The 27,505-nt window shown below is 35.1% G+C and overlaps 1 long non-coding RNA gene across 1 annotated transcript in view; it reads right to left on the reverse strand.

Moving 5' to 3' along the window:
* Nucleotides 1-2,364: 2,364 nt before the first annotated feature.
* LOC143655650 (uncharacterized) overlaps nucleotides 2,365-27,505 on the reverse strand; it is a 31,536-nt gene continuing 6,395 nt past the window's right edge. The window contains exons 3-4 of the long non-coding RNA XR_013162204.1: nucleotides 16,898-17,030; nucleotides 2,365-2,795 (exon numbers count right to left, since the gene is read on the reverse strand). This is a non-coding gene — a long non-coding RNA (uncharacterized LOC143655650). The remainder of the gene's footprint in view (nucleotides 2,796-16,897; nucleotides 17,031-27,505) is intronic.

Consider the following 27,505-nt stretch of genomic DNA (forward strand, 5'->3'; position numbering starts at 1 on the left):
AGTCCCAGTCCATGCACTTCCCCCAAAACAAACAAGCAAAAATTCAACAAATGGTGCTGCAATAACGGGGTACTCACATGGAAAAACAATGAAATGTGGGCCTACCATACAGCATAAAAAAAAAAAGTATTGGCAAAGTCTCTTGAGGGATGGGAGAAAAAAATATGGAACTATTAAACTTTACCACCAGAGAAATCCCTGATACTGTCTCAAACATTAGGGACTCCCAAGTTAATAGGCCAAGCCCTTGATCGTGAGGCTTACTCTTGTGAAGCTTATTTATGTAGCAGAGAAGCTAAGCCTATCTATAGTTATGCCTAAGAGTTAACTTCCAGAAAACCTCTTGTTGCTCAGATGTGGCCTCTCTCTAAACCCAATGTGCAAGTGAAATCATTACTCTCCCTTCTACGTGGTACGTGACATCCAGGGGTGAAAATCTCCCTGGCAACATGGGAGAAGACTCCCAGGGATGAGCCCAGCCCTGGCATCGAGGGATCGACAATTCCTTCCTGACCAAAAGGGGGAAAAGAATTTTAACAAATAAGGTAGCAGTGGTGGAGAGAGTTCAAATAGAGTCAAGAGACTACACTTACACAAGCTTCAGGTAGATGTTGCTATTTATCATGGTTTGCCAAACCCCACCAAAACCATTTCTGCCAACCTAGGACTTTATCTGAGATTCTACAAAGGTTCCATGCACTATGATTACTTTCCAGAAACCCACAACTTCCAGATGGGTTCCTAGGCCAGATAAGTCCTGAAACCCAGACGGGCCAGTGTCACCAAGAACATTAACCAGTTCCACCCCCCATCCTATGTTATTGGAGCCCTTTCCAACATGCAAAAGTTAGAATGGGCATAGCCCAAATATCACTAAAGACTGGGAGAAAGATCAAAGGAGAAGGGGGAGTTTTAACAGAGAAGATAGGATTTAACAAATTAGTATGATTGCTGAATCATATTGATATTTCTTCTAGTCTCCAGTGTCTTGGAGCATCTAGAAGGAAAAACTGTACCCCATACCAAATTCTGAAATCTGTTCTATAACTAATTGTTGCAGTGCGCTTTGAAATTTATTGTTTTGTATATATACTATTTTTCACAATTTAAAAAAAATGTAGGCTATCTATACAATGGAATATTTTTCAGTTGTGGAAAAGAACGAAGTACTGATACATGCTACTGCATGTATGGATTTTGAAAACATTATGCTAAGTGAAAAAAGACAGGCACATAAAGTCACTTATATGATTCTATTTAGATGAAATATAAAGAATAGGTAAATTCATAGAGATAAAAAGCAGAACAGTGGTTTCCAAGGGCTGTAGGGAGAGGGGAATGGATAGTGATGGCTTAGCGGATATTGGATTTCCTTTTGGGGTAATAAAAATGTTTTGGAACTAAATAGAAGCACAACTGTGAATATATTAAATGCTGCTGAATTGTCAACTTTAAAATGGTTATTTTATGTGAATTTTACCTCAAAAAAAATTGTGACTGAACAAAATTCTAAAAATAAAAAGAAATTTGAACTGTACCTTTATAATTGGTACAGTTCTTAAAAGTATTTTTATTGAGAATATCCATACATATACAGTCGAACCAGTACTAATAAATTTGGTTATTTAGGATGTGATATAACATTAAAAATAAATGCAGGGATTCTGTCATAGTCAGGGACATGTGTCAACTTGGCCAAGTTGTGGTACCTGTTTATCTGGTTGGGCAAGTGCTGGCCTGTCTGTTACAATGAGGACATTTCATAGAATTAGATCATGATCATGTCAGCTGCATCCACAACTGATTCCATTTGTAATCAGCCAAAGGGGAGTGTCTTCTACAATGAGTGATGCTTAATCTAATCACAGGAAGTCTTTTAAGGAGGATTCAGAGGAGACAGGTTCCATTCCTGCTTCGGCTGGCGAGCCTCTCCTGTGGAGTTCATCCAGACCCTCCATTGGAGTCGTCGGCTTCACAGCCTGCCCTGCGGATTTTGGACTCTGCATTCCGGCAGTCACGTGAGACACTTTTATAAATTTTATATTTGCAAGTGTTCCCTGTTGATTCTGTTTCTCTAGAAACCCAAACTAATACAGATACCAATACCCAATATTTCTCTACTTGCTGACATATGCATTTCTTATTCCTGCTAATCCGTTAAACATTTTTACCATGCTAGTCACAGAAAAAAGAAGCTGAAGCAGATTTGAGAAATCACTATCATCTGTTGTCATCATTAGGTAAGAACTGATTGTTTTCAGGAGGCTGTGCATATAATATGAGATTTTGTAAAGAGATTTATAATAAAGGAAAAATATTTAAAAATAGTTTATAATCATTGTGATTTATACATAATTAGGTATATTTATTAGTTTATTATAATGTGTATTTAGGCAATTAAATTTCAAACACAACAAACAATACTAATAGCGTATATTGAGAGTATTATATAATATACAAATATAGCCATCAAAAAATGATCTTATTAGCAATATTGCACATAATTACAAACATATAGCACCCAACTGAAGTTCACTCTGTGTTGTGCCTTTTCTTAGGTAACAGTATGTTTCTAAACTCTGACTCCCAATTATCCTAGTGTTTGTTTGACTACCTTCAGAACCATGAGCCTCTAAGGCAAAGTTTGCGTCTATGGTAGTGGCTGAAGGCCACTACCCCCATTCTAGAATGGTGTTTTCCCTGGGCAAGACAGGACGGAACACCAGCAGTATCCTGGACTGAGGTGGGAGAAGTGTATTTGTAGATCAGTTAACTCAGTCCCTCAGCTTTACCATCTGTAAAATAAAAAATAATTATTCAGCTATCCTTAGAGAAATGTAATCAAGAGCACAGGCTATAGGTGGTATTCATAGGTAATAATAATGCTAAATATGTTTGTGCATAAATATTTGACATATTTTGAATGACTGTGAATCTTTAATATGTTAATATTAATTTAGTTATAAAAATTGTACTCATCCTTGAAAGAATAAAAGAAAAAAATTCACCATAGTTTCATCACCCCAAAACAACCTCTGTCAATTTTTTTGTGAGTTTTTCCCCAATGCATTTTCTAGGCCCTGGGTTTTAAAAAATCAAATCAAAACAAAATAAAATGGCAACATTTAAATAATAGAATTTTAGTTTCCTAGGCTGCTTAAGCAAATGCCATGCAATGGTTTGGCTTAAACAATGGGAATTTATTTGCTCATGGGATTGTGGCAAAGAGAACATCCAAATTAAGGCATCATCAAGGCATTGCTTCCTCCCTGAAGATTGGCATTCTGGGGCTGGCTGCTACCTATCCTTGGTCCTTAGTTTGTCACATGAAGGCACATAGTGGCATCTGCTGGTCTCTCCCTTCTCTTCTGGGTTCTCTTGATGTTCAGCTTCTGGTTACTCCCTCTGGCTTTTTTTTTCTCTGAGTTTCATTCTGCTTATAAAGGCTTCCAGTGATAGGGTTAAGACCTATCTTGATTGAGCTGGGCTACTCCTTAACTGAAGTAACCTCATCAAAAGTTCCTACTTACAATGGGTTCACAGTCACAGGAATTAATGAATAAGTCTCTAACAGATTTTTATTTATTTATTTATTTATTAAAAGAAATTTAACAAACTAAATAAAACATTAAAACATATAATCAGTAATTCACAATATCATCACCTAGTTGCATATTCATCCTTTCTCAAACAGATTTTTTCATATTTAGAATTATTTCCTTAGGATAGATTCCCAAAAATATAATTAGTGGGTCAAGTATTTTGGACATTTAAAAAGTTCTTGGCAGGTATTACTTTGTAAAATTATGAAGGCACCAACAAAAACTTGAACAAGCAGTTCACAATTATCCTTGAAAGTATAAATATGTGTTCTTAACTATTGTATATACATTTCACAAGTATTAAAAATACTGGCAAATATTTTTAAATACTACTTTGATATATCTATCTTTGACAGAGATGAACCGTTAGGCATGCCTTAACATTTTTATTCCCTCTTCTGTGATGTTTTTATGTCCTTTATCCAGTACTCAAAGTTTGCCCATAGGGCGGGCCACTGTGGCTCAGCAGGCAAGAACGCTTGCCTGCCGTGCCAGAGGACCCGGGTTCGATTCCCGGTGCCTGCCCATGTATATATATATAAAAAAAAGTTTGCTTATAAATTAGAATAAAATCTTAATAAAATATCCTTATACATTTGTGTGTATATATATATTTAAATGTATCTGTACGTGTATATGTATGTGTAAGTCTGTCAGGGTTCTCTAGAGAAACAGAACCAACAGATTCTTAAAGCAGATTGGCTGATGCAATTGTGGGGTTAATAAGTCCCAACTCCACAGGGCAGACCACCAACTGGAAATCTGCAATAAGGGTGATGCTGAAGTTGAGTCCAAATTCCCCAGGGAAAATTGGTGACTTAAAGCTGAGTTAGAAATTCTTTCTAATCTCTGAGAACCTCAGTTCTGGCTTTTTTTTTTTAAGACCTCGAGCTGATTGGATAGGTATTATTATTATTATTATCATATTCATTTGTTAAAACCTACCTTCTCTGTGTAACTCCACCAGCACCTTTGATATTTGTATCCCTCTCTTTAGGAGTATTTGGAGTATTTTTTCATGTTGGAAGGAGTTGTCAATAATATGGGGTAGGGAGATGGAACTAACTGATGTTTTGGAAAGGCTGGCCCGTCTGCATTTCAGGACTTATCTGGTCCAGGGACCCATCTGGAGGTTGTAGGTTTCTGGAACATTACCCTAGTGCATGGAAGCTTTGTAGAATCTTTTTATATTGCCCTAGGTGTTCTTCAGGATTGGCTGGAATGGTTTTGGTTGGGGGTTGGCAAGTTATGATAGGTAGCAATGTCTAACTGAAGTTTGGGTAAGAGTGACCTCCAGAGTAGCCTCTCAACTCTATTTGAACTCTTCTAGCCACTGATACTTCTTTTCCCCTTTTTGGCCAGGATGGAATTGTTGATCCCATGGTGCCAGGGCCAGATTCATCCCTGGGAGTCACCTCCCACATTGCCAGGGAGACTTTCACTCCTGGATGTCATGTCTTTAAGGGTATTCTTTACATAAGTTACTTATGTATCAATTAAGATATAATGTGTGTTTATTTTAACACAAATATAATACAATTATACATACCTTCAGCAACATTATTTTTAATCTGTTTTTTCATTGTTAAATATAACATATATACAAAAAACCAATAAATTTCCAAGTACATTTTAACAAGTAGTTATAGAACAGATTTTTAAAGTTTGGTATGTCTTATAGTTCCACCATTTTTCATTTTTTCTTCTAGCTGCTCCAAGGCACTGGAGACCAACAGGAATATCAATATAATGATTCAGCAATCATAACTCATTCGTTTAATTCTATCTTGTCTGTTATACTCCTCGTTCTCTTTGTTCTTTGTGTGTGTGTGTGAAAAATAACATCTACAAAAAAGCAATACATTTCAAAGTATATTGCAACAATTAGTTGTAGAATAAATTTCAGAGTTTGGTATGGGTTACAATTCCACAATTTTAGGTTTTAACTTCTAGCTGCTCTAAGGTTCTGGAGACTAAAAGAAATATTAAAATAATGATTCAGCACTCATACTCATTTGTTAAACCCTACCTTCTCTGTATAACTCCACTATCACCTTTGATCTTTCTCCCACTCTTTAGGGGTATTTTTTAATTAAATAAAATAATATTTTACTGATTCATAAATAAGTAGCCATTTAATTTTAAAACTTGTTTTCCATTTTGTACCCACATTGTGGGAAGCAGAGAAAGATATTTTTTCATATCACTAACTTTTACTTCATCCTAATTATAGTCTTCTCAATTACTATTTCAGTGTATCTCCCTCTATTTCTTTTTTCTTTGCCAGATTATTTTGTCTAGAATTAATAGCAGTGAACAGCACAGTGTTCTTTCTGTAGCAACATACTACAAAAAAAGGATGATCTTCTTCATCCTTTTTAATGCCTATTTGGTATTCCATTGCATGGATGTATCATAATTTAGTCTCCTATTGATAGAAATTTAGTTTTTTACCAGCTTTCTGCTACTTGACACATGTTACAAAGAATATCCTTTGCAACATGTCTCAAGATACTTGTATCTTGACATACTTAATCAATCAGCACCCTTTAAACAGAAGTACTGCAATAAGATTTTTTATCTGCATCCTTTTTTAAAATTTTTTATTTTGAAATAATTTCAGACTTACAGGACAGTTACAGAAAGGACACAAAGCCCAGATACAGCATGCCAACATAACTGTCTCCTGGATACCCATCTCTACCAGCTTCTAACATTTTCTATATGGGCAGTATTGTTCTTTCTATCCGTCCATCCATCCATCTATCTGTCTGTCTGTCTGTTTGTTTTCTAAATTGTTAAGAGTAGATTATATCCATCACATTCCTTAAATACTTAATCTTCCATGTACATTTCCTAAGGATGCGGATGTTCACTTATATAAACACTTTAAGTACAGTTACCAAGTTCAAGAAATTTAACATTGATATAAAGCTTACAGTCTTTGTTTCATATGTCCCAATTATGTTTTTTTGGTTCTTTTATCCTCCATTATTTGATCCAGTCCAGGATCATGTATTGCATTAAATTGCCCTTGTTTTTTCAGTCACTCATTTTTTTTTCTTTAATTATAGAAACATATAAAGCATAAAGTTTTCCAACTCAACTATTCGCAAGCATACCATTCAGGGAGATTAATCACATTCACACTGTTGCACTCTCCTCACCACCACACACTACCACAACTTTCCCATCATCCCAAACAGAAACCTTATACCCATCATGTATTAACTGCCCATTTCTCCTGTCCACCACCCTGCCTCTGGTAACCTGCACTCTATTTTTTTTTGTCCCTCACAATTAGCATATTCTAGTTATTTCATATAAGTGGAATCATGCGTTATCTATCCCTTTGTGTCTGATTCAGCATGATGTCTTCAAAGTTCATCCATGTAGTAGCATGTATCAGAACTTCATTGCTTTATTAGGACTAAGTAATATTCCATTGTATGTATATACTACATTTTGTTTATCCATTCGTTTGCTGATGGATAATATGGGTTGCCTCCAAACCTTTTGGCTATTGTGAGTAATGCTGCTATGAACATTGGTTGTACAACATATCTGAGCCCCTATTTTCAATTCCTTTCAGTATATAACTAGAGGTGGGATTGCCGGGTTATATGGTACTTTTCTATTTAGCTTTTTCATGAACCACCAAACTATTTTCCATAGTGGCTGCACCATTCTACATTCCCACCAGTAATGTTCTAAGGTTTCTATTTCTCCACATCCTCACCAGTATTTATTTTCCAATTTCTAATAACCATTCTAGAGGGTTTGAGGTGGTATCTCCTTGTGGTTTCGATTTGCATTTCCCCAATGTCTAATGATGTTGAGCATCTTTTTCATATGCTTATTGGCTATTTGTATATCTTCTCTGGAGAAATGTCTGTCCAAGTAATTTGCCTATTTTCTAATCAGGTTGTCTTTTTGTTGTTGAGTTGTACAAGTTTTTTATATATTCTGGATTTTAAAAACTTATTATGTATGTGGTTTCCAAATATTTTATCCCATTCTGTAAATGGTCTTTTCACTTTTATGATAATGTCCTTTGATGTACAAAAGTTCTTAATTTTAATGAAATCCTATTTATCTACTTTTTCTTTTGTTGCTCATGCTTTCCATGTAAAGTCTGAGAATCAACTGCCTAAGATATTTCTGGTTATCTTGGAAGATATTTCCCTATTGCCTTTTAAGAGTTTTCTAGTTTTATCTCCCCACTAGATTTTTTTGCATGTGGTGGGGAGAGGGTCACATACTTAAATACCTATAGGTTAATGTAGATGATTTTTTTATTTATAGAGAAGTGGGTTTAAAGAAAAATAATGCATAAAATACAAAGTTTGCAATAAGATTTGGGTAGCAGAAAATGTTGCTTCTTCTATTTGAGTATTAAGTATAGTATCATTTTGTGAAGATAATAAATAACTTGGGATCTGAGTTTGCTGTAAGTAGTAGATGATTACCTCCTGAACCCATTGGAAGAGTGCTCAGAATATTTTATCTTGTAGATAAGACTGCATCTTCTGTATCTTTTACCAAAACATTGCATCATTTTACTCTGGGGGAGAAAAAGCCTAGCCTGTTACAGACTTACATAGAAAATTTTTATATACACTTAAAAAGAAAAAAAAGATGATTGTTTGCTCAGAACAATGATTCTCTAACATTTTTCTGCCAGTGTTCCTTTAAAATTACTAAAATTCACTGGGCTTCTCTAAGTTTTGTCATCTCTTTCCCTCATTCAACCCTCAAACCCCTTTATTAATACATATGTCTTTAAGGTCCCAACCATATCCCATTTTGGGATATCACAGCTTAATATCACAAAATTTCATGAAACTTCATCAGTAAACATTATAAGATATTTTCTGTTGATGGTGAATGCCAAAGCCATTCAACTATTAATTATGCAAACATTTATTATGCTCCTACTGTATATACAGCACTCTGCCATGCTTGGAAGGTACAAAGATGGAACACTTGGCTTCGCCCTGAAGGAACTCATGGTCCAAATAGGGGGAGGAGGACACATGAGTCTAATTATGATACAAGGTGGGGAAATGAGTTCTTGGGAGAGGCATGGTGGGTAGGAAGCATTTTAGTATGACTCGAGTTCAGGGTAGGACTATGACGTTGGTAAAATGGATGAATACTGAATAAAGAAAGTCATAGCATGCCAAGCATTTTATCCTGAGAGTCAGGGCAAGCTATTGAAAGATTTTGATAATGTCAGAGCAAAATTATATAAACATTATTCTAAAGACATAATTTAAGATGAATTAAAGAAGAAAAAGTAGAGGGAAGGGGATAAGTCAGGAAGCTACTGTGGTGATCCAGTGAACCTAGTAGTAATGAACTAAGGCAGTGGCACTGAAGATTGGGGGCAAAGGGAAAGACTCAGGAGATATTTATGAAGGCTCACACTTTCTTGTGGAGTACATAAATAAATTCAGATGAGGAAAGAGTTTTTAAAAATTACACTAATGAAAAGATGTGAGAAAATCAGCAAGGCATTAAGGCAAATATATTGTCAAAAGATAATAGCAACCAGATAAGTTGTGAAATGCAGAGGGCCCAGCCCTTTCAGAACATCAACCAGTTCCATCTTCTTAGCCCATATTATTGACAGTCCCTTCCAACATGAAGAAGCTAGAATGGGTATGGCCCAAATACCTCTAAAGAGTGGGAGAAAGATCAAAGGTGATGGTGGAGTTGTACAAAAAAGTTTGGGTTTAACAAATGAGTATGATTGCTGAATCATTATATTGATATTTCTTTTAGCCTTCAGTGCTTTAGAGCAGCTAGAAGTAAAAACCTAAAATAGTGGAATTGTACCCCACACCAAACTCTAAAATCTGTTCTACAACTAATTGTTGCAATGTACTGTGAAATTTATTGCTTTTATGTATTTATGTAATTTAAAGAGGAGTATAACAGAAAAGATGGGATTTAACAAATGAGTATGAGTGCTGAATCATTATATTGATATCTCTGTTGGTCTCCAGTGTCTTTGGAGCAGGCTAGAAGAAAAAATGAAAAATTGTGGACTGTAAGCCAAACCAAACTTAAAATCTATTCTATAACTACTTGTTAAAATATGCTTGGAAATTTTTTTTTTAATATGTTATATTTCACAGTAAAAAAAAAGGTAATAGCAAAGGGTTCAGTGGTAAACCTGGGTTCAATTCCAAGCCTATGCACCACCCCCCACCTCTACCCCCCCAAAAAAAGATGATAGCAAGAAATCTGCTGAATGGAGTCTTGTAACAGTAACATTAAAAATAGATAAATATTAAGTACATTGCCAGAGAAATGCAAAAATTAAGACAATAGCATGAACAGGAATCTTTCAAGGGTGAAACATGCACGCACACATGCAAGATAAGCAGGGATATTAGCATTGAAGAGAAGGATTTGGGTGGTGAATAAAATAAAGTTCCAAACCTTTTTCAAATATATAAACAAAAATCTGGCTGAAAAGAGAGTTTAGGGATTTCACTGGGGACATGTTGATGTAATAACATTTTCTACTTTAGAGGAATCCATTCCCTGGATACTCTATTAGTTAAACAGGCCTTGGAACTTGGGTTGCTACTAACTGCCCTAGACTTGTCCAAATGTCTTAAATAACTTAGCCACTTTAGGCCACAATTTCTGCACCCATAAAATGATAAGTTAACTAATGTTTGCTAACCGTAAGTTTCATAGGAGTATTATATGCATTAACTGGATGGCAGATATACACTTGGAAATACAGACATGGAAAACCATATAGAAACAAACTAGAATGGTTTTTAATCTCTTTTTCTGAAAAGTTCATACTCATTTCCAAGACCATTCAAAGTTGTGCTGCTCTTTGCCAGCTTCACTTGGTTTAGTTCTCTAGAACTTCTCGGCCTTCTCAAATTTCCACTTTCTTTGCTGGAGATGGGAAGTGAAAAATATGTCCTACATAACTTCCTATGAATAAACTGAATATGTATTAATTAAAATGTAATCTTGGAGACTAAAAGAAAAATAAAGTATGAAAAATCTCAGCTGAATCTAAATACAGAAAAAGATGACAGACCATGGAATCAGTTCATAAGCAAACTCTGTTAAAATGCTTCCATACTGGCCTAAATCAGAGACAGACTCCCAGGCCGGGAAGGTGACATATCTTTAAATCCTGAGCCCTCAAGGAAGAATTTCAGGGGGAAAAACACCTAACATTTATTGATATACTTTTGTACTAGACACATTAGCTTTTTTTTTTTTTTAATCTACTCAATTTATTTTAACATTTCAACACAGCTTTTGATCTTAATAATAATGCAGGGAAGTAGAAGCTATTAATCTCAATTCATACAAGAAGAAACAGTTTTAGTGGAGGTGAGGAATGTTGCAAAATTTCTAGTAAATGGCAGAGCCAGGATTCAAGCCCATTTCTATCTTATGCTCTTTTGTTATGCTGCCTCTGTATTTTAAATTTCATGGCTTATTAACTACAAAATCAACAGATTCTAATAAAGAAAATCCTCATTTTGTCTTTGGATTGCTCATCAGTGTGAGAGTTGCTTGGATAATTGTCAAACTTCTGGGCTACAGCTGGGCTTTATAAATCTGTTGGGTGCTTGAGGCAAAAGAAAAAGTGACAACTAGGTAATAGTTCAAAGTTTATGGCTTTGGAATAAAAGAAAGGTACAACATGGCTCTACTATTATAATTGGCATTAATACTATTAATTTAGTATCCTAGGTAGAAGTTATTAATGTGATTCTGTTTTTACTTTGAAAGTTAACTATATAGAAAGTTTTCCATTTCTTTTTTTTCCCAATATATATATATTGTAATTTTAACATTTGTTCCCCCTATTATTTATTTAGTTTTAATCCATATGTTTTACTCATCTGTCCATACCATAGATAAAAGGAACATCAGACACAAGATTTTCACAATCATACAGTCACATTACAAAAGCCGTATCATTATACAATCATCTTTAAGAAACATGGCTACTGGAACACAGTTCTACAGTTTTAGGCAGTTCCCTCTAGCCTCTGTAATACACCTTAAACTAAAAAGGGGATATCTATATAATGCATAAGAATAATCTCCAGGATAACCTCTCAACTCTGTTTGAAATCTCTTAGCCACTGACATTTTATTTTGTCTCATTTCTCTCTTCCCCCTTTTGGTCAAGAAGGCTTTCTCAATCCTTTGATACTGAGTCCCAGCTCATTCTATGATTTCTGTCCCACATTGCCAGGGAGGGTTACACCTCTGGAGTCATGTCCCACGTAGACAAGGGAAGGGTGGTGAGTTTGCTTGTTGTGTTGGCTGAGAGCTAGGCCATATCTGAGCAACAAAAGAGGTTCTCTGGGGGTGACTCTTGGGCCTAATTTTAAGTAGGCTTAGCCTATCCTTTGCAGGGATAAGTTTCACAGGAACAAACCCCAAGATTGAGGGCTCAGCCTATTGATTTGGTTGTCCCCACTGCTTGTGAGAATATCAGGCGTTCTCCAAATGGGGAAGTTGAATTTTCCCCCCTTTCTTGCCCAAGGGGACTTTGCAAATACTTTTTTATTCACTGTTCAAATCTCTCTGGAATTTATTGGGGCATCAGTCTGGGATTTATCAGGGATTTATCTGCCTATATAGAAAGGTTTCAGTTTCTTTCCTCTCATTTTCTTTGACTAAATTGTCCATCCACTATAAAATAATACTTGAACTTTTCAAAAGCAACTGAAGAAACAGAAAACATGCCAACTTTTTTGTTTACAGGTAGGAAAGGGCAACTAACAGGGACTGTAAATGATTTGCCTAAATTATGACTCAGTGACACTGTTTTTGGACTCCATCTTTGCTTATTTTCTTGCCAAGTAGCATTATTATTTAGGTCAAACTGCAAGGTGCACATAAGAGCCATTCTTTCTTTCTGTCTGAAGTTGAAGAATTCAGAGGTATACAGACTTTAGAGTCAGAAGATAGCTTAGAATCAGCTAGCCTAACTACATTCTCTTAGAGAAAGGAAAATTATATTTAGAGCTTGAAAAAAGCAACTTCCTTAAACCAAATCTATACTCTGGCAGCATGGGACTCATAACCTACAAAATAAAAATGAAGCTTGAAAAATCTTTTAAGTTGATGTTGACAGATTAGAACTTTCATACATTGCTAACAGTAATGTAAAATGGTGCCAGTGTTTTGGAAAATGGCTTGGCAGTTCCTCAAAATGTTAAACATAGAGTTACCACAATTCCAGTCCTAGGTACACACTCAAGAGAAATGAAATCATACATCCACACAAAAAGTTGTGTATGAATGTTCATAGCACATTACTCATAATAGCCAAAATGTGGGGTGGGGAAGTTGGGGAGCAAATCTTCATCAACTGAAGTATAGATAAACAAAACGTGGTATATCCATAAAATGTAACATTATTCAGAATAAAAAGAAATGACATACTGATATATGCTACGACATGGATGAATCTCGAAAAATTTTTTTATGCTAAATGAGAGAAACCAGTCACAAAAGATCACGTTATATGACTCCATTTATATGAAATGTTCAGGATAGGCATGTACATAAAATACATTGTTGCTGCTAACAGATTTTCTTTTTTGGGGGGGATGATGAAAATTTTCTAAAATTAGATTATGGTGACATTTGCACACCTCTGTGAGTTTACAAAAAAAACATTGTATTGTACACTTTAAATGGGTGAATTGTACATTGTATGGTTAATGAGATAGAAAAAAAATGCCTGAGGTTGTAAACAATATCTCTGGCATTATCCTTTTAACATTTGGGTATTTAGCACAGCAAACATTGTTTATATTGTTAAAACATAAAGTGTGACAACTACCTGTTCTTAGTTTAACAAGTATATGCTTGATTTTCAGAAAGCAAAGAACTGTATTCTAAATTATGCCAATTCCAGTATATTCAGTGAAGGAAACAAACAAACATCCTTGCCTGTCTCCAAAATTGGGTGAAAAGCTTTGTCTTTGGCCTCTTAAGTATGATGTTAGCTATATGTTTTGTGCTGGAGTTTTTGTATCATTTTAAATAGTTTTGGGCTTTCTTCTGAGATATATTTACATTACTTGGAAGCAGTTTAATCTTTTCAAGGCTTACTTTGAAGATTTGTTAGGAGGATCCAGAGCAGCCTCCTAGAGATTGTTTGGCCCAAATACTGAGTTGTTTCTGAGTAGTCTACTCAATGCCCTACATCTTAGGACATCTTTCTACTCTGTCTGGATGGAACAAACACTATTCCTTGCCCTGTGTCACTCCAAGTTTTATTCGGTTTACTCTTTTTCAATGGCTCTTTCTTTCTCCAGTTTGGATAGTTTTCTCACGTATGTGTACTGATCAGTACTCAGCTGAAGACTCAAGGGGAGTCCTCTTTCTCTTCTTTTGTGCAGCTTTCTCCTCTGGTTTTCACCCTACAAATTCTGTTCCCTTTGCCTTCCAGGTTTTCAAACCATTGCCTCATTTAGAAAAATAGCCAAGTTCTGTTTGAGTTCCTTTCCACTGTGCTGCTGCCTGGAAAATCTCCTGCAGCCAGGGCAATCACAGGGACTCACCTTGTGCTACTTTGAAAGTGTTGTGTACCCCAGAAAAGCCATGTCCTTTAATCCTGATTCAGTATTGTAGGGTGGAAACACTTTTGATTAGATTATCTCCAGGATAATGTGGCGTGCCCAATTGTGGGTGTGGCCTTTTGGTTAGATGGACGGAGATGTGACTCTCCCTATTCAAGGTGGGTCTTGATTAGTTTACTGGAGTCCTTTAAAAGGGGAAACATTTAGAAGAAATCTCAGATGCAGACGCTTGGAGAACAATTGCTTCAGAGCTGACAGAGACACAGATGTTTGGAGATGTTTGGAGTGCTGACAGAGAGGGCAGATGCCTGGACACAGGCAGTGCCCAAACATAGACCTTTGGAGATGCAGAAGGAAAAATCCTCCTTGGGAGACCTTATGAAATGAGAAGTTGGGAGAAAGATCTAGTAAATGTCGCCATGTGCCTTCCCAGCTGACAGAGGTATTCTGGACAGAATTAGCCTTCCTTAGTGAAAGTAATTTCTTGTTGGTGCCTTAATTTGGACATTTTCACAGTCATAGAATGTAAACTCGTAACTTATTAAATTCCCTTTTTAAAAGCTGTTCCATTTCTGGTATATTGCTTTCTGGCAGCATTAGTAAAGTAAAACACACCCTTTTTAGGTCCTTCTCTGAGAATCACTGTCCTGCACTACCTGCTATATGATATCTAGAAACTATTGCTTCATAAATTTTGTCCAGTTTTTTTTATTGTTTTAGGCAGGAGATTAATTCTGTTCCTGATTATACCATCCTGACTGATAGCGGAAGTCATACCATAAATCTTAATTCCCTAGTAAATGGAGAGCCCAAATATTACATGAGCCCATTTAATTTTTTTTAAATCATTTTGCAAGATGGAGGAAGCTAAAAAAAAAAAAAGTAGGAATGAAAAAAAAAGCCTGAAAAGGAAGAATCTGAGAAATGAGAGCACATGAAACTTTGCCAAGATGTGGTGTAGCACTGGCTAATAATTAAGCAACTTAGGTAATACCTCAAAGGTTTTTAGAAAACGTGAAAAAAAATATTTTAATCACTTAGATTCTAAGACTGACAACATTTTGAAAACCCAGCCTTTCACTGTAATGTTCTATAATATGAGAAATTTATTTATCAGTATGGGAGAAACTGAGCATAAAACAATTTTCAAGTGGCTAGTTGTTATTCTAATGAAGCCCAAAATAAGTAGTATCACTTTCCAGTACAAGTTGCAGAATGACAGAACAGAGAAGGCAACTTAGATTAAATTATTTTTAAAAGAAAACTTTCAAAGTGAAATAAGAAATATATTTTCCCCTGGGAGTATTGAAATTAAAAATCACTTCAGTTGCGTTAGCTCACATTTTCCAAACAGAGAAATAATCACCTTTGGGCTGACAAGGAGCATGGAACATTTTCAAACACATGGTTTTCATATTAAGTTAGGTGCAACTGAAAAGGAATTGTAATGCAGCAACCTCTCTGGTAAGCTTCTTGAATCCTGATCACCTAAGAGCTGTCTTAATCCCCCCTGTGAAATGGATGAAATATGCCCAGAGGGTTGCCTCTGATAAAAAGAAAAGCACAGCAAAAATGTTACTATGTAAGGGTGCCAACAGGCTAGGGATCTGTTATCATCCTCCACATATTGTCTAAGAACAAAGCATCTTCTGCTCCTTTTTTTTTTTTAGGCATAATTTTTAAAAAATTTTTTTATTAATTAAAAAAATTACAGGAAAGAAACACAAGCATTCTTAATATGTGATCATTCCATTCTACATATATTATGTGTATAAACATATATACATATTATATATATATACATATATAATCAGTAATTCACAATATCATCACATAGTTGCATATTCATCATCATGATCATTTCTTAGAACAATTGCATCAATTCAGAAAAAGAAATAAAAAGACAACAGAAAAAAAAACCATATACACCATAACCCTTATTCTGCTCCTTTTTTGAGGCTAAGCAGGATTGACTACCAAGAGGGTGGATGTGGTTTCCTAATACAGCATCATAATGCTTCCCAGATATTTTAACCCTATTAATTTAAAAATGTACAGAAATCTCAACGATTATAATTTAACTTAATCTTATAATCTAAAGCGGCTCTTGAAAGTAGCTACTTTACCCTGATGTGGTATATCTGGAGTAATCAAATATAGGTGTTTTAATTAACAGTTCACTTAACTCTTGCATATTTCAAGTTATTGTCTGAAACATCTGCAACTACTACGACTGCTAAAAAGCAGTGATTTCAGATGGCCAGAATGCTTCACTCTCTTTCCCTGTTGTACAGATGAGATGTGCTAGTCTGCACATATTTGAGGTTTTATGTACTAACTTGTCCAGTGTTCACAGATGTGACTGACTCCCAAGTTTTTTTTTATAGAAAGCATAAACTAGATTGTGCTTTCAGCAAAAGTTTCTGAAGAGAAATGTTTTTTATCTTCTTTAACTTTGCCAATTGGATTGAATTGTTTGAAATCCATATTTTTCCTTATTAAAGGACTTTAATTTAAAAGTCTCAGAGGATTTTTCTAGCTTCTTGAAGATGTAAAGTACTTAAGAGCAATAGCTATAAGCTTAACATTTCTGCCTGCTTCAACCATGGTTCAGAACAGTCCTACTTTCCTTAGCTTATACCCTCAACTCTGTTGAATTTGAACAGGTTTTTAAGCTGAACAAAGCTTCAAATTCACCCTTTCTTTGGGCTGCTAGAGGTTAAAGTAGCAGATTGGATGAGAGCACTCTTCAGACATATTTCATCACTTCCCTTCTGTGTTGACTCAATACGAAAGCTATTTTATATTTTGGTATCAACTTTCTTCACCACTGAAATATGATCACATTTGCTCTGTATCAACTTCCAAGCAGTAGTGAGATGATATTTATGAGCAAAACCCAAATACACAAAGTAGTAGCATATTAGTAATAATGTTATTTCTAATATACTCATATGATTGCATGTTTAAAATATCAATTGAAAGATTAGTTATCTGATTTACAAATCGTCTATTATAACAATATCTCACTCTGATAATTGCCTATAAATACAAAGAGCAAGGTGATATTAGAATATTGGTGTGATGGACTGGACACAACTTTTCAATATGAAAATCTCTTTTAGGGAAAAATTATACGACCTGAGCTGAGAGGATTAAACCCTCATATGCTGAAACGTACGACGATGGACCAGACAGGCCTATACAAGGGCCGCCTGCTCTAGTCCATGTTCTTCAGAAAAGACAATACCTCCTAGACTTGAAATGTGTATTTCTCTCTGTTTAAATATATTTAAGCATTGTAAATGGCAGGCATGCTAATTGAAGAAAATATGGAAACACAGAGAAGTGTAATGACGAAAATATAAGAATAATTAATAATCAGACCATTCAACAATAAGCAATGCTAACATTTGGACTGTTTATAAAAGTAATACAAGCACACTGTTTAAAAAAGAAGCCATACTGTGTGATTGTGAAAACCTTGTGTCTGATGCTCCTTTTATCTACCTTGTCAACAGACGAGTAGAACATGTGGAATAAAAATAAATAATGGGGGAACAAATGTTAAAATAAATTTAGTTTGAAATGCTAGTGATCAATGAAAGCGAGGGGTAAGGGGTATGGTATGTATATATATATATTTTTTCTGTTTTCATTTTATTTCTTTTTCTGTTGTCTTTTTATTTCTTTTTCTGAATTGATGCAAATGTTCTAAGAAATGATCACGATGATGAATATGCAACTATGTGATGATATTGTGAATTACTGACATATATAACCAGTATATATAGTACATATATATACATATAGTACATACATATATAGTAGAACACAATGATCAAAATAGGAATGTTTGTGTTTATTTGTTGTTTTTTTGTATTTAAAAAATTAATTATTAATTAATTTTTTAAAAAAAGAAGTCATATATAAGGTACATTTTATGTATCTACAACCTAGCTAGGTGCTCAAACTATTCTTGGAAAAAAATGAAAGAAAAAAAAAAGAATGAACGGAGAAATGAAGATTCCCAGAGGTAAATGTTGGGAAACAATTTTTTCCTGGACCTCAGTTGGTTCTGCATGTCTCGTGAATGGAGCACTGACAGTTTTTGTTCCTATCTTTTCAAGGATATTCGTACAGCAATCAGCCTTGGAATTTAGAGACAGTATCCCCTGCCGAACCAGAGGACCCAACTGAGCCATGTCCAGATTCTTTACTCATAGAAACTATGAAATGTACTATTATTCCTGTAAGCCACTAGGGTTGGGGATAATGTGTTACACGGCAATAGATAACTAATACAGATACTTTTCCAGAAATGCTACCTTATACCCAACTCAAATTTCAGAGAATTAAAGAAGAAATTAATATCTATCTGAGACTTCTTTACTCAGTTAAGGTATTTATTGCACAGTAAAATCTTAGGTATTTTTCAAGTGAATGTATCATGTTCTGTTCCTGAGTTAAAAAATTAATCTAATAGAACTGTAGGTTCCAGTCATATTTTACCGTTTCAAAATTACAAGGTTTTATTCTTCCAAGTCACAGGTATTTTTCTATATTTGAAAAAATATATATACTCCTAACTCTATAGTAATTAATGATCAATTTCAGAAAGAAGTACTCTTCAGTGCAAATTATCAAGCCTGAGAATTTGAATATACCTGCCTATTTAAACAGTCACTATTTTGTGGATGCTCAACTGGAGACAAAACCTGAAATTCTCATAAAAGTTAATTTAAGGAATTATTCTTAAGCTGTTGATCATATAGGTGCTTAGTTACTATTCTTTAAAATCTACAGGTATATTTTATATACTCTTTGGTATATATCATATATTATATAATAAAAGATATTAAATAATCAAACAATGTTCTGATATTGAAGTCTTTGGTGAAAATTTCCTTTTTTTTTTTTCTTGCATGGGCAGGCACCAGGAATCGAAACTGGGTCTCTCTGCCTGCTGAGCCACCATGGCCTGCCCTGAACATTTCCATTTTTAAAGAGTGTATATAATTGTGTAAATCACCAAAAACCAGTTACTCAGTTTGTCTAGCTAATTAATCCTTTAGTTTTAGATGTTAAAGGGTGAATAAACAAAAACACATATTAAAGAGAAGCCCACAAATATCACAAAAAGAGAATCATGGCTTCCGGTTGCCTCTTTTTCCCTCCTCTATGGGTTAAATACCTGTCCACATGGCTTGATGCATGATCCTTTCTCAAATGTTATTCAGACCCAAGTGGCTACCTTTGACATTGTTATTATGGACCCCAGTCTGCCTTACTGCTCCCTTCTGAGCAATAACTATTAATATCTTGTTACATCAGTCAGTGAACTGGTAATATACGCTACCACTTTAAGGTTTGGGGTAGATTAAACTTGCAACTCTGTTGGCAAATCTGATTTGTTTTAAAGAGCTAGATGCCTTCTAGAACTTTTGTTTGCTGTGTTTTCTTATAAACTCAATGCCATTTACTTTTTTGTTATTGTTTTTTCCAAATTTTTTTATTTAAGAAAACAAACAATACACTTAGAACCACCAAAAATGGATATCTTAGTTAGCATAGCCATATGCATATTTAAATAAAGTATCCATATAATCATTGTAAAACCTGTGTTTGCACAGTAAGTTTCATAAACCAATTTAAAATTAAGGCAACAAGGTAAAAATCTACAAATTCAGATAGCAAAGTTCTTAAATTCTAAATATTAAGCAAGATATTCATTTTAGGTTGTTAAGATTTAACAACCTAAAATGAATATCTAAAATGAATTATGTTAATTGTAAAAATATTTTATCTTCACGTTTTCCTGAAAAGGAAAATATTTAGTAACATAGGTCATTACTATAGCAATGCAGATATTTGTAAGATCTTTCTATTTGATATTTTGAGAACATTCAGTTTGACAGCTGATCAAATAGTATATAAGTTAGTGTTTAATGCCATTTACTTTTTTATCTATAGCAATATTTCCATATTTTTTCATTCATTCAGAAAATATTTATAGACCTTTTACTACATATCTGGAATTGTTTGGGATGGAATGCAGCAGTGAACAAGATGGTCAAGCTTATAATCTTTATGGAGTACATATTCTACCTGGGGAGGAGAATAAAATTCTGGACAAATAAAATAAAATACCAATTGAAATTTTCTTAATAATATTTTTCAGTAGCTTATGACCTATGAATGGTTGTCAAAGAATTGCTGTATAACTATATATTACTAGATATCTCCTAATGTAGGTTTGTAATATACTCATGTTCCTTTTTTAACAGGTTAAACTGTACATGTGTGACATCTATATGTATCAATGTATATAATCAGCATCTTAAATGGCAGCTTTGAAATTTCTCAATGGTAAATTGCACTGCACTAAAAACCAAGACCTATACTCTTAGCTTCATCCTCATCAAAACAGGAAAGGATTAGCTCTCAACATACATTTACTCAAGTCAAAGTTAATGCCCCACTCCCCACTACGTGGGACATAAAATCCAGGGCTGAAAGTCTCCCTGGCAGTGTGGGAGATTGACTCCCAGGGATGAGCCTGGTCCTGGTACCATGGGATCAACAATTCCATCTTGACTAAAAGGGAGAAAAGAAGTGTAACTAATAAAATATCAATGCCTGGGAGAGTGCAAATAGAGTTAAAAGGCTACTGTGAAGGTCACTCTTATACAAGCTTTAGTTAGACACTGCTACCTATCATAACTTGCCAAAACCCAGTCAAAACCATTCCAGCCAATCCTAAAGAACACCTAGGGCAACATATAAGATTCTACAAAGGTTCCATGCACTAGGGTAACTTTTTAGAAACCTACAACCTCCAGATGAGTCATCCTTGGCTACCAGATAAGTCCTGAAACCTCGAGGGACCTACTTCTCCAGAACATCAGCTAGTTCCATCTCCCTACCCCATATTCTTGACAGCTCCTTCCAACATGAAAAAGTTAGAATGGCCATAGCCCAAATACCCCTTAAGAGTGAGAGAAAGACCAGAGGTGATGGTGGAGTTATACAGAGAAGGTAGGGTTTAAGAAACAAATATGATTGCTGAATCATTAAATTGATATTTCTTTTAGTTTCTAGTATTTTAGAGCAGCTAGTAGTATAAACCTAAAATTGTGGAATTGTAACCCATGTCAAACTCTGAAATCTGTTCTACAACTAATTGTTGTGCTATGCCTTGAAAGTTATTGCTTTTTTGTATATATGATATTTTTCACAAAAAATGAAAAAAAAAGTCGATGGTGACAAAAGAAAATATTTATTCCTTCTAGCCTCTTATCTGGAGCAGCTAGAAGGAAAAATCTGAGAGGATGGAATGGTAGTCCAAGACAAACTCTGGGATCTGTCCTGTTACTACTTATTGAAGGGTGCTTTGAAAACTATTGCTTTTGTCTTTCCTTGCTCTGTGTACTGGTTTGAAATGACGTATGGACACTAGAAAAGCTGTGTTTTAATCCTAATCTCATTTTGTAAAGGGAGCTGTTTATTCTAATCCCTATTCAGCATTGTACACTTGAAACTGTAATTAGATCATCTCCCTGGAGATGTGATTTTATCGAGTGATTGTTAAATTTTGGATTAGGTTGAGGCATGTCTCCACCCATTTGGGTGGGTCTTGATTAGTTTCTGAAGTCCTATGAAAGAGGAAACATTTTGGAGAATGAGAGATTCAGAGAGAGCAGGGAAAAATGATATAGCCACAAGAAGCAGAGTCCATCAGCCAGCGCTTTGGAGATGAAGAAGGAAAATGCCTCCCAGGGAGCTTCATGAAACAGGAAGCCAGGGGAAAACTAGCAGATGACGCCGTGCTCGCCATGTGCCCTTCCAGCTGACAGAGAAACTCTGTTTTTACCATCTGCCTTCTCACTTGAGAGAGAGACCTTGAACTTCATCGACCTTCTTCAACCAAGGTATCTTTCCCTGGATGCCTTTGAGTAGACATTTCTATAGACTTGTTGTAATTGGGACATTTTCTTCGCCTTAGAACTGCAAACTAGCAACTTATTAAATTCCCTTTTTAAAAGCCATTCTGTTTTTGGTATATTGCATTCTGGCAGCTAGCAAACTAGAATACTCTGTATATATGTTATATTATACAATAAAAATTTTTTTTAAAAAGTTAATGCCACACGATTTTCTTTTTCTTTCCTTTAATAAAAATTATATAGGTTACAATGAGATATAAAAAGAAACTATCTTCATGTAACCTGATCTCTTGGTCCATGAATATTTAATGAAAATGAAGAAATTAGTTATCACTTATGAAAATGGGAAGATATGGGAGGAAACACCAATCCTGTCTACCCGTAGTAGATCACTTATACGGTATGAAATGTATTCAGCAAAAGGATGCTGGAGATGAAAAGAACTGCCCACAGCTTTTCTCCTCTTTTATCTACTTATCACACCTCACGTGACAAGGGTGTGGCACCACCTCACAGGCAAACTTGCCCTTCCTCTCTCATCACCAATCTGGCAGGGCAGAGTGGATAGAACACAGAGCCTCCTTTTTGGCAAGGCATGCAATGAAGAAAATCTCCGTTGCACAACTTCCTGCATCTTCAAAACAAATATGCTTTCAAGTAAAAGATTTTATCACCTCTAGAAAACTTCTACCCATCAGAGTAGGAGATCCTCTTAGTTGCTGAGAGAATATGTCATGAAAGCCTTAAAATTGTTTAAATGCCTTGGCCAAACAGTTGAATATCTAGGTACTTAAGAAAGTGATCTGAGATTGGAAAAATGAATTATGTATGACAGTTCACTATAGTGTTATTTATAACTGGAAAACCAGGAAAAAAACAGTCCTAAATTTCCAGTCACTGGGAATTGATTAAATATAGTATGTCTACATCTGGAATTAACAATCACATATAGAAGAACATTTCAGGATGTGAGTAAATATTCACAATATAATGTTAGGTTAAAAATGAGGTTACAAAGTGTTACATAGAATAAGGTCTTAATTTAATAACTACATATGTATTAATATAGAGAGATGAAAATATTAAAAGAGTATATACCAAAATGTTGACAGTGATTATTATCTCAGGGGTAGGTTTTTTCCTTTCTTTCTGTTTTTCTGTGTTTTCCAACTTTTTTCAAACTTTTAAAAATTAAAAGCTGGTATTCCTTTTGTCGTTAAAGAAAAGAACAATTTTTTTTTTTAAAAGGAAATTCTACCTTGCTAAGATCCCACTCTTCTCACTTGGAATTATTCTCTCCTGTCAATACTTTCTGAGTGAGTACTTTTTGTTTATACGTCTATTATTTTATCAATTGTCAAAGTATGATATTTATCATAGTTTCATGGTTATACGATTATGGACTTCTGATTCATCCGAATATTTTACAAGTGTTTGCTGAACTAAATTGAGCACATCTCCTTCTGTCAGGCTCTGTGACAGAGTTACAAAGTAGAACTGTGAGCAATAGAGGATTTTTTTGGTAAAAAAAATTGTATTATGCCAAATATTAATATCAAAGCCTTAGGTATGATAAGATTTTATTTTTTGCAGACTAACTTGATGAAATGTCATGTTGCAGGCCAGGAGGAGGTAGGACATGTTCCAAAAAGGAGAGAGGATGGAAAACTAACTGAGAATTCTATCTGCTGGTCCCAGAAGAAACATACCTGAGGAAAAGGCCAAAGAAGGCTTTCTAGTCCTGTTTGCTCCCCTATGTATTCAGGCAAAAAAAGGAATCTTAGGGAACTGAAGAATCAACCAACCAGCATGCCCTCTTGTCTGCCTTCCTTTCTTCTTCCCTCCCTTTTCCTCTCCCTCCCTTCCTTCCTTCAGTGATTTATTTTCTGATAACTTCACAGTGAGATGTTTTTTCTTTCTTCCTAGCCCAAAAGTTTTAAGATTTCAAGTGGATGAGTGGGTGTAGTTTCTGGAAGGACCCACCTCCAGGAAATCAAGACCTATGTCACTGGCAATATGCGCCTGAAGTGGTGCTGGAGCTAGGATCTCTACTCCTAGGAAATCAAATATTAATATGTTTCTTTACCTAGAGGATTACCAAAGAGATAAGATAGCCTGGCTACTTAGGGGAGAACAAGAGTAGTGACAGGTCCATGTACACGTAACACAGGACTATGTTATCATCCACAGCCCCAACCGAGAACTGGGGTACATTCAACAGTGGCAGACAGAAAACTTTCATCAAGAAGTAGACAGATACAACTCGAGGTGGCCAGTGGGCTGGTTGCGATAGGAGTAGCTACTTCCATTAAGGCAACATAAAACTGAAAGCTGCAAATTACACTTTTTCCATTCTGTGCCGTGCTTTCCAGCAAGTCATGTGTCTAGCAGACTGAACTTCTCTATTTAAAAACCGAATAATTCTATCCCATCTAACAGGTATCTCCCAACGTACAGAGAACAGTAGCTTTGGCTACTTTGGCTTTTAAACAATAATCCCAAATCAGCATTTTTAAGAGACAATAGAGGACCAGTGGGAGAGAGAAAAACCAATGTGTTCCATTTGCCTTGTTCCCCGTTATGACCAAGTAGGAAGTTTCAGAGAAAAACTTCACCTCTCAGGAAGTTTGCGTCAAACTCAGCATTGACATCCTGTTGAATATGGTCTTAATTTTTTTTTCAGTTCTCACTATTTGAATTAAAATGTTTGAGTAACCTGTCCTGAAGTTATGGTTCCTTTTACCCTCAAAAGATTATGTGTATTTGTTATAAGTGACAATAGAATATCCCCTGATTAATAATAATGAAAGTTAAAGATTTTCTTTTAGGTTTACATGTCTATAATTATACTCTGTTTATATCCCTATTCCCTCTCCTTTATTCATTTGATCTCTCAGGAAGGTCCCTGTTTACAAAGTTTTAATTCATCAGCTGTGCAGGTGATACTTAACAAACAAACAAAGCCCTTAGTGGAGGATCCTGGTGTTTTCCTCCAAGACATACCATGTAATACTGAAGTGAGGGAGGTGACATGGCACTGATTTCAGCTCCTCTAGCAACTAGCTGTATGACTTTGGCTAAGTCCCTTACATTTCTATGGCTTCAGTTTTTTTACCTATAAAAAGAGGGGAGGGTTAAATGATCTCTAGTACATCCTGTGCAATTCTACGGTGAAGTGTAAATCTTTATCTCTGATACTGTGAACTAATGTTTCTCAAATTAAGCAAACAACATATTTTATGTGAAAGCTGTAGGATAAATCTTTCTAGATTATTTAGGATTCATGATTGCAAGTAATAGAAATTCTACTGCTATTACTTAGACAAGAAGGTGAGTTAATTGTAAAGATACAAGAGATGTTGCACAGAACCCAAGGGCTGAAATTCAGCTGGACATAAGGAGCCAGAAGGTGAATGTCAAAAGGAGTCTCCCTCTCCTATCTCTTCCTCCCTCTGTACATCTGCTTCATGCCATTTTCTCTCTGTAGACAAGGTTCTTCTGCTTCTCCTAACTACATGATGGAAAACAGGACACCCTGTTTGCAAATTATAGTCCAGACACATGACAAAGGTGGCTCTTTCTTGGTCCAAATGCCTAATTTCCAAAGAAAGGCTCTAACTGGCCCAGATTGGAACAGATGCCCATCCCTGGACTAATCAACTGTCATCTAGGTTTGGGACCACTGAAATTAAACATGAAGGTGATAAGAGCATAAAATCCAAAAGATACTCATATACTAAAATACCACTGTGACTCCATAGGAAGTTTTTAATTTTAAAATAATTATAGATCATAATATTATTGTAGATAACATCTTACATAACTTTAGTACAACATTAAAACCAGGAAATGAACATTGCTACAATCCACAGAATTTATTCAGATTTCATCAGTTTTATATAAACTTATTTACATATATATGTGGTTTTAGCACTATAAAATTTTATCATGTGTAGCTTCATGTACCCAACAATACAATCAAGATCAAAAGCTGAACCATCACCCCAGGTCCCCTCATGCTATTCCTTATCGCCACATTGACCTTTGCCCCATCCCTAAACCCTGGCAACTACTAAACTGTTCTCAATCTCTGCTGTTTTGCATTTTAAGAATGTTATATAAGTGGAATCATAAAGTATGTAACCCTTTGAGACTGGCTTTTTCACTCCTCCATATTTCCACTGAGATCCACCCAACTTGTTTCAAGTATCAATAGTTTGCTCCTTTTTATTGTTAAGTGCATTCCATGATATGGTTGTATCATAGTTTATTTAGCAAGTCACCCACTGAAGAGCATTTGGGTGCTTTCCAATTTTTGGCTATTACAAAAAAAGCTGCTATGAACATTCATGCACAGATTTCTGTTTATGTTTTCATTTCTCTAGGATAAATGCCCAGGAATATGACTGCTGGGTCGTATGTAGGTTTAGTTGTACAAGAAACCCTCAAACTGTTTTCCAGACTAGCTATCCAACTTTACATTCCCACCAGCAGCACATGAGATTTCCAGTTTCTCTGCATCCTCACCAGTATTTGACATCATCATTATTTTTCTATTTTAGATGTTTTGATAGGTGTGTAGTGATATCTCATGGTGGTTTAAATTAGCATTTTCCTAATGATATTGAATTTCTTTTATGTGCTTATCTGCCATCTCTAAGCAAATTGGTGAAATGTCTGTCTTAATCTTTTACTCATCATTCAATTCAATAGTAATTTAAAATATTATTTTTATACTAAAACAAGCCAGTATATTATGAGTGGGATGCAAGATTTACATGAAATTTTTTAGGGTGATTTTCGTACTCTCCGCCCATAAAAACACAAATTCCTCACTTTTTTATTTTTTTGGTAAACATTTTGCTGAAGAATAGCATACATACAGAAAAGAGTGAAGGTCATAAATGCACAGCTCAGATAATTTTCATGAAGTAAATGTACCCCTGTAACTAGTACCTAGTTTAAGAAACAGAAATTCACTACCATTTCAGAAGACTCCCTTCTGTCCCTTTCTAGTCACTACCCTCCCTTAAGACTGAATCAGATAGGATATGATCTTTGGAATCTGGCTTCATCTGCTCAACATTATGTTTGTGAAATTCATCTGCCTTGTATATAAATTATAGTTTACACATTCTTCCATAAGCTTGCATTTTTTACAGTTTATTAAGGTATAATTAACATACAATAAACTGCATATTTTAAAGCATATAATTTGATGAGTTTTGACATATGTATACATCCATGAAACTAATACCACCATCAACATAATGAACAGATCTATCACTCCCAAAATATTCCATGTATTTTGAAAGCTAAAAATGGGACTTGAAAAAAGTGAAATGTTTATGTTTCCGGA

This window comes from Tamandua tetradactyla, chromosome 14 (genome assembly GCF_023851605.1).
Source record: "Tamandua tetradactyla isolate mTamTet1 chromosome 14, mTamTet1.pri, whole genome shotgun sequence".
In the NCBI taxonomy this organism is placed as follows: domain Eukaryota; kingdom Metazoa; phylum Chordata; class Mammalia; order Pilosa; family Myrmecophagidae; genus Tamandua; species Tamandua tetradactyla.